This window comes from Cydia splendana, chromosome 17, assembly GCF_910591565.1.
Source record: "Cydia splendana chromosome 17, ilCydSple1.2, whole genome shotgun sequence".
NCBI classification, from domain to species: domain Eukaryota; kingdom Metazoa; phylum Arthropoda; class Insecta; order Lepidoptera; family Tortricidae; genus Cydia; species Cydia splendana.
This window is the reverse complement of record NC_085976.1, coordinates 12,354,016-12,371,569: the sequence shown is the minus strand read 5'-3', so window position 1 is coordinate 12,371,569 and position 17,554 is coordinate 12,354,016. Positions and strand designations below refer to the sequence as shown.

The 17,554-nt window shown below is 36.5% G+C and overlaps 1 protein-coding gene across 7 annotated transcripts in view; it reads left to right on the top strand.

Annotated features, from left to right (window-relative positions):
• The window catches only part of LOC134798796 (endophilin-A), an 89,982-nt gene that overhangs the window by 19,946 nt on the left and 52,482 nt on the right, over window positions 1–17,554 (top strand). Inside the window, exon 1 of one of the 7 annotated variants that reach the window (XM_063771180.1) lies at window positions 16,473–16,620. The exons of the other annotated variants lie outside the window; for them this stretch is intronic. The gene's annotated coding sequence lies outside the window, so the exon portion shown is untranslated. Of the gene's footprint in view, window positions 1–16,472; window positions 16,621–17,554 lie in introns of those variants that run through there. 7 annotated transcript variants of the gene reach the window in all.

The following is a 17,554-nucleotide window of genomic DNA, read 5'->3' as shown; positions in this document are numbered from 1 at the left end:
CGTTAATATCAATAAATATGTGTATACATTACAAAACGCGAGAGTTTAAAGTGTTACACAATACATATTTCTATGATCTAGTAAACATTCTGATAAGAAACTGTAGTATCACGCGCCAAATCAGCTCAAATAAGCATGCCTGATAATTAGGTGCCAGGTGGGCGTATAGACAACTGATATGTGTTTTGTACGATATAGATATATGACTAAAATGTAATGTTTAGCAAATTTCTTAATTGAAATATTAATTCCATCATCAAACAATGAATAGGCACGTAAATGATTGCAAGCACAATGCATTGCCCCGATTCGTGTTTTTTATGTGTAAACACAGTTTTTAATTATCAAATAAACACTATACTTACTCATTAGATATCTACTTTAGGCGTCTTATTTCTAAGACAATAGTTTTCTCAGCCTTGAGTAGTTAGTTAACAAAAACTATGGATGAGTACCGCATGTGAACGTTTTTTATCCTATCACGCGAATAGGTATTGTACAATCAAAGCATTAAATTTAATATCGACGCGAACAAAGTGCCAAAAATATGTATGTATGTATATGTCGCAGTCGGATCGTATAATCCGCCGTATTACATTACGGCTAGCCGTTTTCAAAAACAGGGGCGTTTTGAAATGCGGCGGTTTAACGATTAGCCGGATTGAATGCGGCTGAATGAGAATCCGCCGGAATGTATTCGGCGCCATACGTTCTTCAACACGGCTAGCCGTAATGTAATACAGCGAGTCATTAGCCGCCGCTTTGACAATTTTTAGTTCCCATTTTTAACACCCGTGGCGCTGCTTGACAAACGCTGGGGTGTCCATCAAATCTGGAGTTCGTCGGACTGTTTCTTTTCAAAAAACATTTCTTTCGCAACTTAACTAGACGGAGCCCCGCTTCGCGGGGCTCCTATTTCTGAGCGGTTTGCCCTTCGGGCATCTGAAGCTACCTAACGAACCTAACCTACCTACCTATTGATTTAGTGAGACGTCCGTGAAAACATTACACTTTGGGGAAAAAAGCGTAGGTAGGTAAGTAGGTTAGGTTCGTTAGGTAGCTTCAGATGCCCGAAGGGCAAACCGCCCAGAAATAGGAGCCCCGCTTGCGGAGCTCCGTCTATTTAAGTTGCGAAGGAAATGTTTTGGAAAATAAACACATGTAGTGCGGTGGGACCATGGTAAAAATAAATTAAATTGCAAACATTGTCAAACTCCGGTTACGTAGGCGACCGAAAGAACTGGTCACTCTACAATCTAAAATAGTAGTACGATGCGGCTAAACGTTGGCCGCCTTATTGAAGAACGTATCGCAATGACAATCCGGCTAATCGTCGAACCGCCGCATTTCAAAACGCCCCTGTTTTTGATAACGGCTAGCCGTAATGTAATACGGCGGATTATACGATCTGACTACGACATATACACGACCTGCCATCTTGCCCATAAACTAAACTATGTCCGTGTCAATATTTAATACCTTGGCTGTAACCACTGACTTATAATCAGTGATCGTACATTTTCCAGCATTTTTGGTGCAGCGGAGTGGTGTTAACGGAATTGGTATAAATAATTTCAACCCTTAAGAGCCAACAGGAGTGGTCATTCCTCCATACAAACGTAGTCCTCGTTTTCCTCCGTGGTTTTTGAAGCTAGAGCAATGATTTTTTCAACACAGATTAATATTGTCAATATCTGTGTCGGACCGTTTTGCTTTTTTTGATATTTTTGTTTTTTAAGGCGCTAGAGCCCTTCAAAAACGGCCAAAATGGCCTAATAGACTATGCCGCAATGAGAGGCGTGGTATTCAAAACTGATATCAATTAGCCAAAAAAGCAAAACGGTCCGACACAGATAATTTCATAATCATTTAGATTTCCAAATTTGGTTACGATTGGTTAAGTTTTGGGGGAGGAAAAAGAGGACTACGAAACCTCGATTTTTGTCATTTTTACGCAGGATTTTTCGCCTCAGCTGCAGTTGTCCCTATCGCACTAATTTTAGGGGCGGAGTCAAGTTTCTAAATACGTACACAGCCAGAAAAGTGATGGGCAATAGTCGACATTTAATGTCGATAATCTAGTGATGTAAGAAGTTATCGATAAACCGTCTTGTGTGAAAATATCTAGATCCTAAGATACAAGGGGTTTTGGGTTGAGAGTAGGGAACACATTTTTGTAGTTATGATATACAATCTATTATGAACTTTTTGATTCTAATATTTCAAATTAGAAATCAAAATCAAAAATATTTTATTGCATGGTTAAAATGGGTTAACAAAATTTTTAGGTACCTACAGGCACGCTTCGTAATTGTCGAGCAATTTAGGGTCCTAGCTGAATTGGTTGTTCCATACTTACTCGTGCTCTATGGAATGTCCAATTTAGCTAGAACCCTAAATGGCTCAACAATCACGGAGCGTGACAGTACAAATGATTCATGTTCTGTATATCCTGCCCTACAATGGCGTTAATATTTGGTTGTCATGTCTATACTTCGTTTTTAAGCATTATTGAAAAAAAAAATAGTAAATACTAATATTAACCACTAAGTACATAACTATTACAAAAAAAGCTAATAAATAATTATACGATTGCATGCTTAAAAAAGACACGTCACCTTCACTCTAATGCTAAACAAACGAAGAATAAGAACTAACAGCGATAAGACCGCCTGTTGCTACCTTTATCTACATTGTAAATCGGTTTTAGGGTTCCGTACCCAAAGGGTAAAACACGGGACCCTATTACTAAGATTCCGCTGTCCGTCCGTCCGTCTGTATCTCTGTATCTCACGAACCGTGATAGCTAGACAGTTGAAATTTTCACAGATGATTTATTTCTGTTGCCGCTATAACAACAAATACTAAAAACAGGATAAAATAAAAATTTTAGTGGGGCCTCCCATACAACAAACGTGATTTTTGACCGAAGTTAAGCAACGTCGGGCGGGGTCAGTACTTGGATGGGTGACCGTTTTTATAAATAATGGTACGGAACCCTTCGTGTGCGAGTCCGACTAGCACTTTTTTAAATTTGTTTTTATGTTTGTGGTGTAATAAAGAATATTTTAGAGTCAGACCAAGAAAAGTCTACAGCAATTTTGATAGCACACGCAGTGCAAGTGTTATTTATATGTCATAATTTCATAGAAGCGACGTTTGAAATAATACTTGCACTGCGTGTTCTATCAAAATCGCTATAGATTTTTCTTGGCCTAACTCTACTTTAAATTACAAAGTAAGGCCTAAATTATAAAATAAGGCCCATCAATGTTTTTTTTTTTTGTGTTTATTAAACTTGATATTTTGTCTATAGTATTAGCGGACATGGCCTCAAAATTTAAACCCGCTTAAGAATCGGGCCTTATTTCGTGCATTATATACAATACTACCCATTTTTGTGTAGTCATTATTTATACTATAGAAGCATTGTTTGCGTAGCCAATTATTTAAACAGTATTTTTTTAAAGGGCAACGGTGGCAATATTTTAAGGTCTGGATAATAAGATACAGATCTTAATAAGGATATCAATGTAAGTGAATGTTACCATGACTACCAAACAAACAAATGTGATAGAATTTGCCAGCTGGCATTGTAACATTCAGACAGTTACCTATGTACCTAATCTGAAATATGAATAAATTAGTAATATTTTAAACAGGAAAGTAAACCGAATTTTGGCCTTTTGCTAGACACAATCACAATAGTAATTTGTTTACAAGAGGGCAAAGTTTATCGCCACCGGTTGATGCATTTGCAGCACCAATGGTAGAAAATGCAAGCTCATCATCAACTGCATAATCGACGTTTGATATGACTATTGAATCCGAGCTTTTTGATCATGAATCATGATAAAACAAAATTTTAGAAGGTCGCAGAATAGTGGATTTAAAATATTTATTTTCTGTGATCTCAAATATCAGGCACGATCATACAAATTGTACATTTGCTGATCTTGCCTTTGTCATTGAAAGACGTAAGGGTTTACACAGAGAATATATATTTAAGTGTAATATGTGCAAAAAAAAGGAAACGATACACTCTGAAGACCCAAAAAGAAAATGTTAGTAAATACTGCTCCTCCCCATGGTTACTTGGTTCCTTATTCAACCTACCTGAAATTAAACGAGTAGGTTAGTAAATTATATCATTTTACATTATAAAGTTAAATGTTTAGGTATCTCAATCACTTACTCACTGGTGGACATGGACGCAAAATTTTTGCCCATCTACTTATACTATCTTATAAAAAATGAAATTTTGAAAGTTAGCACGCTTAAAGTTCGTTTTTTTTGCATTAAGGTAACAGATTTTGACATGTCTTATTAAAAATTACCATTGAAAAATAAGTCATAGCAAATATGTTAGAATTATAAATCATATTAATCATATGAATGAGCAAGAGCACCCTAAACCGGCGAGCGTGTATGAGGAATGTTATGAATGTGAAGGAAGCGAAAGTGGTATGTCAGGATCGTAGCAAGTGGAAATCCGTGGTCTCTGCCTACCCCTCCGGGAAATAGGCGTGATTGTATGTATGTATTAATCATATACTTTTTTATATTCTTTTGCTTTCATAAGTAATATAAACTAATTTTTGAAAGCGTTTTTCAATAATTATTAATAAAAAGACACGTCATGATTGTTTACCTTCTTTCTAATGCTAAAAAATAACGAACTATAATAACCGGGCCTTATTTGGTACAGAACCTTGATTTGATAGGTACATCGGATATTCTGGGCCCCTGAGTTTGTTACGTAAAGGACAAAATGGTGACATGTGGTTAGAGCTGATACTGTTAAACTAGTGGTTCTGTGCGCTAAGTATAAAAAATAAGCTTCAGCGAACTCATTAAGCCTAGAAAAAACCCTACACCCTACTGCCACTTAAGTCAGTCTTGAGTCTTTGAATCAATTTCCGTAGTAGTACTACTACTACTAAGGTACTAGGAGGTAATAAGGCCTATAGTAGGTATAATAAGGCCTATAGTAGGTATAATAAGGCCTACCTGAAAAATAATGTTCTTACAACAGTGTAACCGTGTTAGTTATTTGAGTAACATATATGTAAAGTGATACAATTAAAAGCTAACAGCAAACCAGTACATAAATTATATCTTATGTACTTCTTATGAATTACACTCTTATAAAGGTTTCGGCTAATTACGCTTAATTACTTGAATAAAGGTAGATGAATTGCGTGCGGTCCAATAGGTAACCACAACTCACGGAGTCCAAAACAATAAGCTGATCAGCAAAGTCAAGTAAACAAAGCCAAGTCACAGTAGTAGAAAGATTATCGAGTTCCGTAAACGTAAGCCGGGTCAAAAAATTCAATCGCAACACAGTAAGTAATAAGTGAACGCCTCGTGGCAGTAACGCACGAAAAATAACATTGCAAATTGTCGGCAATGAGGCGCGCGCGGGTGCAAGCGTACGCATCTGTGTGCGTGCATTACACACACAAATACAGTCTCTCACGCCCCGTCAGAGCGACGGGTATATTCAGCTTGAAATCTCAAAATTGACTTTTAGCTCAGCTCCCGTTTCGTCTTAATGATTAATTAGCGTTAATTACGTTAATATTAACCTTAATTTACCATCTCAGTTGAAATTATCTATACCAATTCCGTTAACACCACTGTGCTGCACCAAAAATGCTGGAAAATGTACGATCACTGCTTATAATATGTACAGTCGCCATCAGATATATCGGAGCGGCCAAGGTGTTCACAATATCTGACCACGCACTCTAACGCCTTCACAATAGCGACGTGTTTAGATATCTGAGGGCCTATTATCTCTTGAACACCTTTGCTTCGGCAATTAGTGGGTACTTTAATGAGTTGGAGTTTGGGTTCTTTTGACCCCATCCCCGCAGTGAACGTGTAAATTTATAATTATGACTAACATTTGTTGATTTCTGTTACTTCACTGAATACCTAAATTGTTACAAATACAGTCGACTTCACGTTTAAATATCAACATGTATTTGATTTTATATTTTCTGATTCTAAAAATACAGTGTAGGTACCTACCGCATTGATTTTCAAGATCTTTAGTACATATTATGTAATCCTAATCTGTATCAGACCAGTGTATTAATCATAAATTCATCATGTATTCCTTTGTTGCAGGTAAGGACTACGGACATAAGGTGACATATTAAGTGTGGCCATCGCCGCCATAATAAGTTATTGTGGTCGCCATGTCATCAAACTAATTAGGTACCGTAGGGTTCTTTTTCACACACGGTCGTCATTTTGCTTTGCGTAACACCTCTTAGTCCGTGGCGTACACGACAAAAAAGTGTGATATACGGGAAATGATGATGATGGAATTTCCTTTTGCAGAGTTGCTTCTTTTGACTCACAGATTGATTTAGGAAGGGGAGCCAACCGGATTTTTGATGCAAATTTTTGACGTAAGGGGGGGTGCCCCCCGAAATTTGTAAAAATTTATTTTGGCTATGTGCGCAAGTTTGGTATCATTTTCGGGTAAATCAAGGATGCTGAATTCATTTCTGATATTTCATTTATACGGTTTCATATAAATAATAAAAAAAAAATTAAAAATAACATTTTTCTATTTTATTTATTTCCGAATAAATGCCAAAAATTTTCTTTTTTTTTATATATATACAAAAAATAAAAATTTCATGAAAAAGCCCTACTATTCCTCGTTATAAAAAGTATACACACATGGCATATGTATGTCTAAAAATGTAGAAAAAAAAATGAAATGTAGACCTACTTCCGACCACCAGCTCACTGAATTTATTTCACAAAAGTAAGCTTCTAATGAAACATAAGAAATCAAAATAACACTTGAAATAAAACACTTAGCTAAATGGTTAAAGAACGCGGGATTCTATAAGCTATCAGAATAATCCTTCAGGTATAAACCTTCAGGAACGTAGCGAGTTAGGCACGAGGTTGGCTAACGAGTACGTCCGATCTCTAGCGCGGTCCGATCAAGAAGAGCTACCAGCGGCGGAGCCTCGCTGCTCCAGTGCTCCCGCCTCAACGTCAAGTTGGTCAACCTGCTTGACCAGTCTACCAACATACCGACAAAAACGCCAACTCGTGCCTACGCTCACTCAAGAGAAACCTCTCGACGTTCCAAAGCCTTCTACCTGTCATCTTAGTTCAACAACACGCCAATAGATGGCGTTACTCTCTACGCAACTTTATTTCAACAATGGTCCAATAGACGGCGTTACTCTCTACACAACATTATTTATTTTGTTACAACCAAATAATATGTAGCTCAACATTGCTAATCGATTTTATACAGGCGTCTAAAATAATGAACTATAACGCTGCAATACGTCTTTCTGGTGTCAGGGTCCGACACGGCCGTCCTGCGCTACACACGTCCTCGTGTGTGGGTGTATGCATTTGATTCTGTAACAAAATACTCAGCACAGTATCTCATCGCTCGGTCATTCCTGACCCACAATTTGGGTCTCTCTCAAATTACTATTAAAATCAAACTTCAATCCAACCAGAAAAAATAATTGTTCAAAATTACTTTAACAATCCTCAATTCTCTAGTCAAAAATAGTCCATCGAGCAACGACTTAATAAAAATAATCAGTAATCATCGCCGCTATCTAGCGGATACACTCCATTAATCATCGCCTCCATCTGGCGGATACTCACAAATTTATGTGAAAACAGAACAATCTCAAACATCAAAAACACAAATCACAACAGCTCTAATTCATTGCTCGACAGTATCACTACTATTGTCATCAATATCAATTTACGGGGAAATTATCTGGCATTAAAAAACAAATCTTTGGTCATATGTGATCTAAATTTTTGTAAGACATCTTAAAACAAATAACATTCTGATTTGATAATGCCAATTTTACTCATATGAACACAGTACATCAACGGGAATTCATTTTTAACAAAACAACACCAGTCCTTCGGTGCATTGCCAGTCCTTCGGCAGATACCAGACCCTCGTCAGAAGTAACCATCTCAGCCGCGTAAGTGCTACTCCTTGCAAAGAGCATTCTGCACATAAAAAGCAGACCACGTGCACCTCTTACATGCTCCGGCACTTCTGATGCGGTCACTAAACAATACCCAGTCCATCTAAAGCAAAACATTAGTGCCCAGTCCATCGGGCGTGCCTTCAGTCCATCGAAAGCAAAACAGTAGAGCCCAGTCCATCGGGCGTGCCTTCAGTCCATCGAAAGCAAAACAGTAGTGCCCAGTCCATCGGGCTTGCCTTCAGTCCATCGAAAGCAAAACAGTAGTGCCCAGTCCATCGGGCTTGCCTTCAGTCCATCGAAAGCATGACAGTATTGCCCAGTCCATCGGGCGTACTTTCAGTCCTTCGAAAGTACAAGCTTTCAGTCCATCGAAAGCAAAAACAATGTTAAGAGTGAATTCCAAAACGAAAATAAAAACGGTTCTTTAAATCATGTTACTCAGAACCATTGGTACTATCAGCGTCAACTGATCAACTGAAACTGAACATCACTGATCAAAATCACTAAAGATAGCTTTCTACTTTAGCTTTAACAACAGAAACTCAGCTTTCTACTTTAGCTTTAACAACAGAAACTCGCTCAAAACTTCTAAGCAGAAGTAAATCCTCTCATAATAATCCCAACAAAATGGGAACTGCTCACCAGATTAATAAAGCATGATGCACGCGTCCCAGTCAAAGGTGGTGGTGAAGTCCAACCCAAGCACGAAGGCTGATGCTTTCCGCCTTGCAGTTGCCGTTGCTGCGGCATATGGCGAGATGCACGATGTGGTTCATCGTCTTGATCGGGACACTCTTGACAGAGCGGTGGTTCATCATAGCTGGCTGGTACTGAAATCATAATTTGCACGGTATCAGATTTATCATTTATCATGTATGCAGGCTAAACTCAAAGGTTTACGTAATGCCCTAGTAGTGGACACTAAAGATATGTTACTAATGGATATGAGACTAAAAATCTCTGATTAAAATTGAAACTTCAATGAGTGCGTTTTATTTCCTTCTATGAACAAACAAACATGTGTTCCAAAAATAAGTAACACGGTAAAATGGGCCAATACGAAAAGTGACAGCTAATTAGTTACGTTAGACTGTTATGCTTCGCCATTACACTGAAAATAAAATTCACTAATAAACAATTGGAACGAAACCTGTCCTTTTATTTCCAAATCTCCAGCACAGATGATACTGCACAGCTGCTTCTGTGTCACATGCGTAATGGTGTCTGTAAGTTGGCTCGGCTCGGGCTGCAGGACACTGTAACATTAATTTTCATATGCGTAGCTCATGTTTCCATAGTATGCACGATTTGTGATCTATCACGGCATTACGGGCAATAATTTGTAGCAATTTTACTAATTACTAAACAGGATTACAGGAGGAATTACAGGATCAATTTCTAACGGTGCATTGTATTTGGGTGAATCAACTATTTCTTGTCACTAGTTGCCATGGTTACGGTCTCTTGGGTCACTCTTAAAATACTAGTTATTTCGTATTTAAATGAACCAAACTTGATTTTTTTGGTAGTTATAAGGCCTTTCCATAATGGGACATCTACTAAGCACGTTTGTAGAACATGGTACAGCAGCTCTTCTAAGAAACTATGCTACTATTGTCTCCTGGCTGATGGGACAGAATAACAACAAGAAATAGTTGATCGACCCATTTTCAAAAAAAAAAATATTTTTTGAGGGTAGATGCACAAGTGAGCGATGAAATAATATCACGTCGTGATAGCCGATATTTGATTGTAATTAACAAGATGGATTTCACATCAAAATAATTCAAGATCACTTAGATTTAAATGGATTATAAAAATTTATTGTATTTTCATGAAAAATCAATTATTGAGGGTAAATTCACAAGTAAGCGATGAAATAATATCACGTTGTAATAGCCAATACTCGGTTTTAATTAACAGTATGGATTTCAAATCAAAATAACTCAAGATCGCTTCGATTTAAATGGATTACAAAAATTAATTATAAAGAAACGTAACGATCCCAGAGATGACGTCACGTAACGACCGCTATGCTAGACTGCCTCAATCATAATTCACAATTTCACAATAATTCTCACCAAATAACAATGAATTGCACTCACCTTTCAATGAAGGTTAGACACGTGAGCTTACCATTACCACGTGTCCAGATTATGGAATGTAGGTCACCAAAACACACGGAAATACACCACGCTCCCAGGTGGCTGTGCAAGCAATACATGAAACTTTGCATCTATCCCACTTGCTGATGTCGAAAACCGATGGTCCTAAAAGCGGTGGGCGCGTGGGGTAGTATCTCGATGTATTACTTCACAGCTAAACCAGTATGCTACCATGCTACCAGTGCATGAAATAAACATTAGGACTCGTTAACCATACTAGTGCCTACTATACTTCAGTACTAAATGTTTAAAAGAACTAATTGCTATGTTTAACTCAAAGGAGCGATATGAAAGTAAACGTTTAAATCTTTATTCAAGTCAAACTAGGCCGGCTCCAACCCTACGCCTCTAACATGAGAAGATTTAGCCCTATATGGGACCGGCAACAAACTCAGAGGGACAAATCTTTTCAAAACAAGTTAAAACAACACATAACACATCATTTCTTTATTTCACAAAAGTAAGCTTCTAATGAAACATAAGAAATCAAAATAACACTTGAAATAAAACACTTAGCTAAATGGTTAAAGAACGCGGGATTCTATAAGCTATCAGAATAATCCTTCAGGTATAAACCTTCAGGAACGTAGCGAGTTAGGCACGAGGTTGGCTAACGAGTACGTCCGATCTCTAGCGCGGTCCGATCAAGAAGAGCTACCAGCGGCGGAGCCTCGCTGCTCCAGTGCTCCCGCCTCAACGTCAAGTTGGTCAACCTGCTTGACCAGTCTACCAACATACCGACAAAAACGCCAACTCGTGCCTACGCTCACTCGAGAGAAACCTCTCGACGTTCCAAAGCCTTCTACCTGTCATCTTAGTTCAACAACACGCCAATAGATGGCGTTACTCTCTACGCAACTTTATTTCAACAATGCTCCAATAGACGGCGTTACTCTCTACACAACATTATTTATTTTGTTACAACCAAATAATATGTAGCTCAACATTGCTAATCGATTTTATACAGGCGTCTAAAATAATGAACTATAACGCTGCAATACGTCTTTCTGGTGTCAGGGTCCGACATATATATCGTTGTCTGAGTACCCACAACACAAGCCTTGGGCTTACCGTGGGGCTTAGTCAATTTGTGTAAAAATGTCCTATAATAATAATAAATAGTCAGACCTTAGAGCCCTTAGATCATTTTAGGAACGGGAGCCATCTTGATTTTTGGTGCGGTGTGGTTGAAAGGTTGAGGATGATTTGTCCTATACAATCATAAATTTATGAAAGCATTTGTTTAGGTTTCTGAATTAAGTTTGGTGTCATTATCGAGTAAATTAAAAGAAAAAAAAGAGAAATGGACTAATAATTACATTATTTCGTATTTTAAAGATTTTGCTGCCTATATAAATAAATAAATAAATAAATAAATAAATAAATAAATATTATAGGACATTTTTTTACACAAATTGACTAAGCCCCACAGTAAGCTCAAGAAGGCTTGTGTTGTGGGTACTCAGACAACGATATATATAATATATAAATACTTAAATACATAGAAAACAACCATGACTCAGGAACAAATATCTGTATCATCATACAAATAAATGCCCTTACCAGCTTACTATATATTTGTAAACACTCTTTAACATTGCTTATGCTCGGTGCACAACGTAATCCGATTTAAGGGACGTAGCTATACGGAGGAAAATAATTTAAATATTAGTCAATATTTACATTATTAATTAGCATTTTGAATATTTAATTACCTAAATGATTTCTGTCTTTTGATTTACTCGAAAATGTCACCAAAGTTATTGCAGAAACCTAAACAGGTGCTCGTATAAATGTATGATTGTATGGGACAAATCACCCCACCTTTCATGCCGACCATATCAAAAATCAAGGTGGATCTCCTTCCTAAAATGATCTAAGGGTTCTAAGGATTCACTATGTACACTAAAAAGGGATCTCATCATCATCAAACGCCGTAAATTGCATAGCTGTAGCTCACATCGTTGTATCTTGTTCAATGAGTAGCCGAAAGTAGATCTACATTTAATTTTTTTTGTTCACATTAATGTAAAATAAATATGCCATATGTATACTTTTTATAACGAGGAATAATAGGGCTTTTTCATGAAATTTTTATTTTTTGTGTGCATATTAAAATAAGAAAAATATAGGCTTTTATTCGGAACAAAATTAAATAGATTTTTTTTTTTTCATTTATTTCAAATTATTTATATGAAACCGTATAAATTAAATATCAGAAACGAATTTAGCATCCTTGAGTTACACGAAAATGATACCAAACTTGACCACATAGCAACACTTTATTTATTACAAATTTCGGGGGGCACCCCCCCATAAGTCAAAATTTTGCATCAAAAATTCGATTGGCTCCCCTTCCTAAATCAATCTGTGAGCCAAAAGGAGCAACTCTGCAAAAGGAAATTCCATCATCATCATTTGCCGTATAATTAAGTGAACACCAGGGACTATCTGCGGATTCTGGATCGAAACGATTTTGAATACTCTTTTACGCACTCTACTTTAGTTAACAGAATACAAGGGTTTGCAATATAACACTTTAAAGTTTAAACTCTCGCGTTTTGTACACATATTAATACTATTATTGGTGTTTTATTAATATCTCCGTTGACTTTTGTTGGGACGTCAGTCTTTCCGTGACCACAGCTGGTGCAACTCAGCTGAAACATCGGAATTAAAGGTAAAAACAATGAAATTATATCGCGGTAGACCCGTTTGTGTAATTAAATAAGAATACAAGGGTTCTTTTTGACATACGGTCATCATTTTGTTTTGCATAACACCTCCATGGAGGGATCAAAACGATTTTGAATACTAACTTAACTTTCTCTTTTAACGCACTCAACCTTAGTTGACTGACTGCCCGATTCGAACTTTAAGATATTACGGCTAGATACGATATGGATTTCAGTGTCAAAAGTGACGTTATTGTTTGAAGAAACGTCACATTTGACGCGGACATATCCAATCCATATCGTATTTAGCCGATATATTTGACGTATCCTAAAGTTCGAATCGGGCCGTAAATTAGCTAGCCTTATAAGTTTTCACTTGTATCCATATGGGGTTGTAATGTAATGAATGACTAATGCCGTTTTCATAAATGTTTGTCAAATCTAACAAACCGTTGCATTGATAATCGTCCCTATCAGTAATTCTGACATTTCTGTTATGAGTTTATAAAATGAATGAAGAAATGAATAAAGTCGTCAGACTATAATACCTATAGGTACAGACATAAAATTGTTATAGGTACTTACCTGCAAAATGTCTGTGAGGTAGTTTTCTTTCGTACAAAAGATCCGTGACGCGGGTGACTACGTAGGCGGCTTTGGAGGTTGAAGCCCTTTATTTATATTAAAATCTACACTTTATCGCCGAGTAATAATTAAAGAGGAGAACTTTAAAATTACAAGATAATTAGAAGCATGATGAGGTTTTTCAATTAAAAATGTATCTTCAATAACATGATCATAATATACTCGTATTACGTAGCGAAACCACGAATAAGTATATAATTAACGTTTCATAAATGATTTTAGGTATAAACTTTTAATTGTAATGATGTAAAACTTTAGTATTCTTTGAAACATATATCCTTAATATCTACGTACCTTGTATTACCTACATTACATTGCTAGACAGAGTAATTTACATACTTCAGTTTCCTAGTAATTTACGATTTTAGAAATTATACGGACCCCTTATAATAGCTGGAGCGAAAAATTGTTTTGCTTCTAATCCACAGCTATTGTCATCGAGTCGCAAAATTCCACGGGGCTCCTTTCCCCACATAGCCCGGCCTTCGATGCCTTATAATTCGCGTTTTTTCCATCTCGCGGCCTCATTATGTGGAATTAAATTTAACATAAAAAGGCATTGACTTGGATCATTTCATATTAAATTATTAGAAAGAAGAAATCTTTATAAATGCTTAAGTACCTCTATGTACTGAAATACATGATGTTATAACGCATTTCACAATATAGAAAAAAAATAATGGTAATAACACTAATAACGGTCATGGGAATTCAAATTATATTACGAACGTTTTTCAGTATTTGCAGCGCACTTGCTCAGAAATATCCTCCAAAATATGACATCGTAGGTACGGACAGTGCTACTTTTTAATACGTGTGCGGTAAACTGTCTTTTTCCAAGTCCAACTAAGGTGTTGTTGTATTGTTGTAACAAAGAGCAGTGGCAGAGCGTCAATTAAACAGTTTGTAAAACTCAATAGCGTTTTTCCACTTTTTTTTATTCCTGAATCTTAAGCGAGCAAATTATTTACGTATAATATTAGCTTATCATCAAACTCACTTAAATTTAAGCTTAGGTGAATAGGTAGAGTTCAGCACGGTGTCCAGTCAGTAAGTAGGTACAAACAGCTACACTCCTAACTGTGTCGGTGGATCTTATTACAAAAGGCATCATAAGGTCCACCAATGTACAGTTAACAGTGTGGCGATGATACGTAAAAACCGACTTTATTGTCCTAAATACCACCAAATGTCCCCCAGAAATTACGTCGTCAGGCTATTTTAATAAAAATATTTTATTTCAGCCTCAGTTCAAGTTTAAGAACTCCACTTTAGAATTCGCATTATTCAGTTCATATCAAATAGGCGTCGTGTAGAAGTTCTAGCCCTGTTTCATACAAAAGTTTGGAATTAAAAAGTTCCGGGTGTCGAGAGGAAAAATGGATCAATTTAACACAGAGGAAGTTTGCGGTAGAACCGGTGCGGAGCCACTGCGTTTAGCGCGTTACGTGCGATTTTGGCATTATGTGCGATTTGCGCATTAAATGCGATTACCAAAAATCGGATCGGGTCGGAGTTCACCTTGTATACTATTGTAGTACGGGCGATTTTTCCGCAACTCCACGACTACTGACCTATTATGGCACTGGTTAAATATCAGTCAGATTTTTCCAAGTTGAAGGAGCGAATTGAGTGCACCTTACTAGTTGTCCGAGAAATCTGAATATTTTCGTGCAAGTGTGATGAAAATGTATTTTTAATACAGTTGCTCACAAAGTGCTACTTTACGTAGCTGTTTAGCGTGCGGAAAGTTGGTTATGTCGAACTAGTGCTTTTTACTTTTCCAATTTTTTTAAATTTATACTTGTTCCAATTCACGACTACTTATTGATGAGTGTTAATATTAGTTTCCTTTAAACGTCGTAATCAGCATAAAAACCTACTGTTAATGTAAGAATATGAAAAATATACATATTTCATATTTTAATACTTACCTCTTCATCATTATAACACGTTTATTTTTTAATATTGAATATTGAAAATTCCGTTCTTAATAAGGTGTCTGAATGGAACGGAATAGCTGCCAAACGCCCATAGATATAATATACTTAAAGACGACGTCTAAGCGAGCTGTCACTGTTACCACTTTTGTTTAGTGTACGATTAACAATGTTTTACTTATTTTTTCGCAACTGTATTAAAAAACGTCGTTCGATACACGTGCGGAAATGTCATTCTTCACTCGTCCCGAGTCTTCCCACTCGCCTGCGGCTCGTGGCAAGATATCTCGGTACTCGTGAAGTAATGACATACCTTCCGCACTAGCATCGAAATGTACTATTTTAAGCTTTTAAAATGTCACCTCAGTTTCCATTTTGTTTTGTTTGCCAAGGAAACATTTGTTTTTCATGTTCCATTTTAATATTTTGAGCGTCATGTCATATTATAACGAAAATTTTATCGTTTACGTTTCATTCGTATGTGTAGGTCCTTAACAAAGAATATTTGGTATTGTTTGGTATGTTCCATTTTAATATTTTGAGCGTCATGTCATATTACAACGAAAATTTTATCGTTTACGTTTCATTCGTATGTGTAGGTCCTTAACAAAGAATATTTGGTATTGTTTGGTATGTTCCATTTTAATATTTTGAGCGTCATGTCATATTACAACGAAAATTTTATCGTTTACGTTTCATTTGTATGTGTAGGTCCTTAACAAAGAATATTTGGTATTGTTTAATTTTAGCAAAATTGTTTAATGCCTTCTACATATAGTATCTTGGTAAGTTTATTCCGCCTACAGGATGTCGGGTCTCTAGTGTCTCTACTACTCAATAATTATTCTCATTCACGTTTATTTCAACTTTCTCTATTTTCTAATACTTACTTCATCCTACCAATAATCAATAAGATGACTATCTAGATTATTTTTAGAAGATCCCAATTCGATATTAATTGTGATTTTGACGGTGGATTAGTATTGGGTCCATGTGTGAAGGGGCGAGGCTGCGCGCGCAGGCTACGCCGTAGCCGCTACGAGCGCCTCAGTCGACCCGCGCTACGAGAGCCGACCTACGGCCGCTACGCCTCTCTAACCCCCCATAAAACTGACATTACAATACCCCCCGTTAGTGTAGTGACTTTGTTGTTAAAAGGACGTAGAACGAGTCAAAGGATCTAAAGGTATTACTTAATCGATGTTTAAATGAAGCCTTATACGATTGACATTTTGCTGTTGCAGCATTTTAATGTCGTTATGTGTTCGCGCGCTAGTATACCCACCACGAGTATTAGCGAGTATTTAATTCAAGACGTTTTATTGTTAGACCTTTTTTTTATTAAGGATGATATTGCGAAACTTCGACGACATTGGAAAATACAGCAACGTATTATACTGCCCACGGAGCTTAATAATGCCTGAAATGTCAATTCTATTTATACGCCAATGTGGGCCTGCTGTACACAGAATACTTGGAATACTGGAATACTCTTAGACCTTACTTAGGTCCCCTAAGTCCTAGGCTTGTTCTAGGCTTGAGTATTGTTAAGATTGCCTTGTGTGACGTAAGAATGTCTAGATTTTTCCTGTGACGTTCGTATTCTTATATTTGCGGTATGTATGTCGTTCTCAAATTTGAGTAATTATAATTGTGACAGCACTTCTCAGAAATACCACAGAACCGACTTTTAGTTTTTGTTCGAATGTGAACTTTATTTCACAGAGAATACAAGATATGTTTTATTATTTCTAAGCTAAGTAAGCCCAAGTAGGCTTAACCCTTAAATGCATGATTTTTTCTTTTTGCCCGAAATTGATATATGTATCACATAATTGTTTGCCGATTCTAGGAAAAATAGTAAAAAAAAATATAACTTCGATTTTAACTGCGAAATCAGTGTTAGAAGTTGAATTGGCTAAATCATATTTATGTAAATATGTAATTTTCAGTAATATATAAATGAATTTTTTTACTACCATTAGAAAGGTACACTATTTGTGATATACCTAAAAGTTTTTAAATATAAAATAATTACATACCCCGAAAAAACCGTTCAAAATCACATGGAAAAATCCACAATGTAATTTTATAAATTAAAAATATTGCGTAAATTTAAC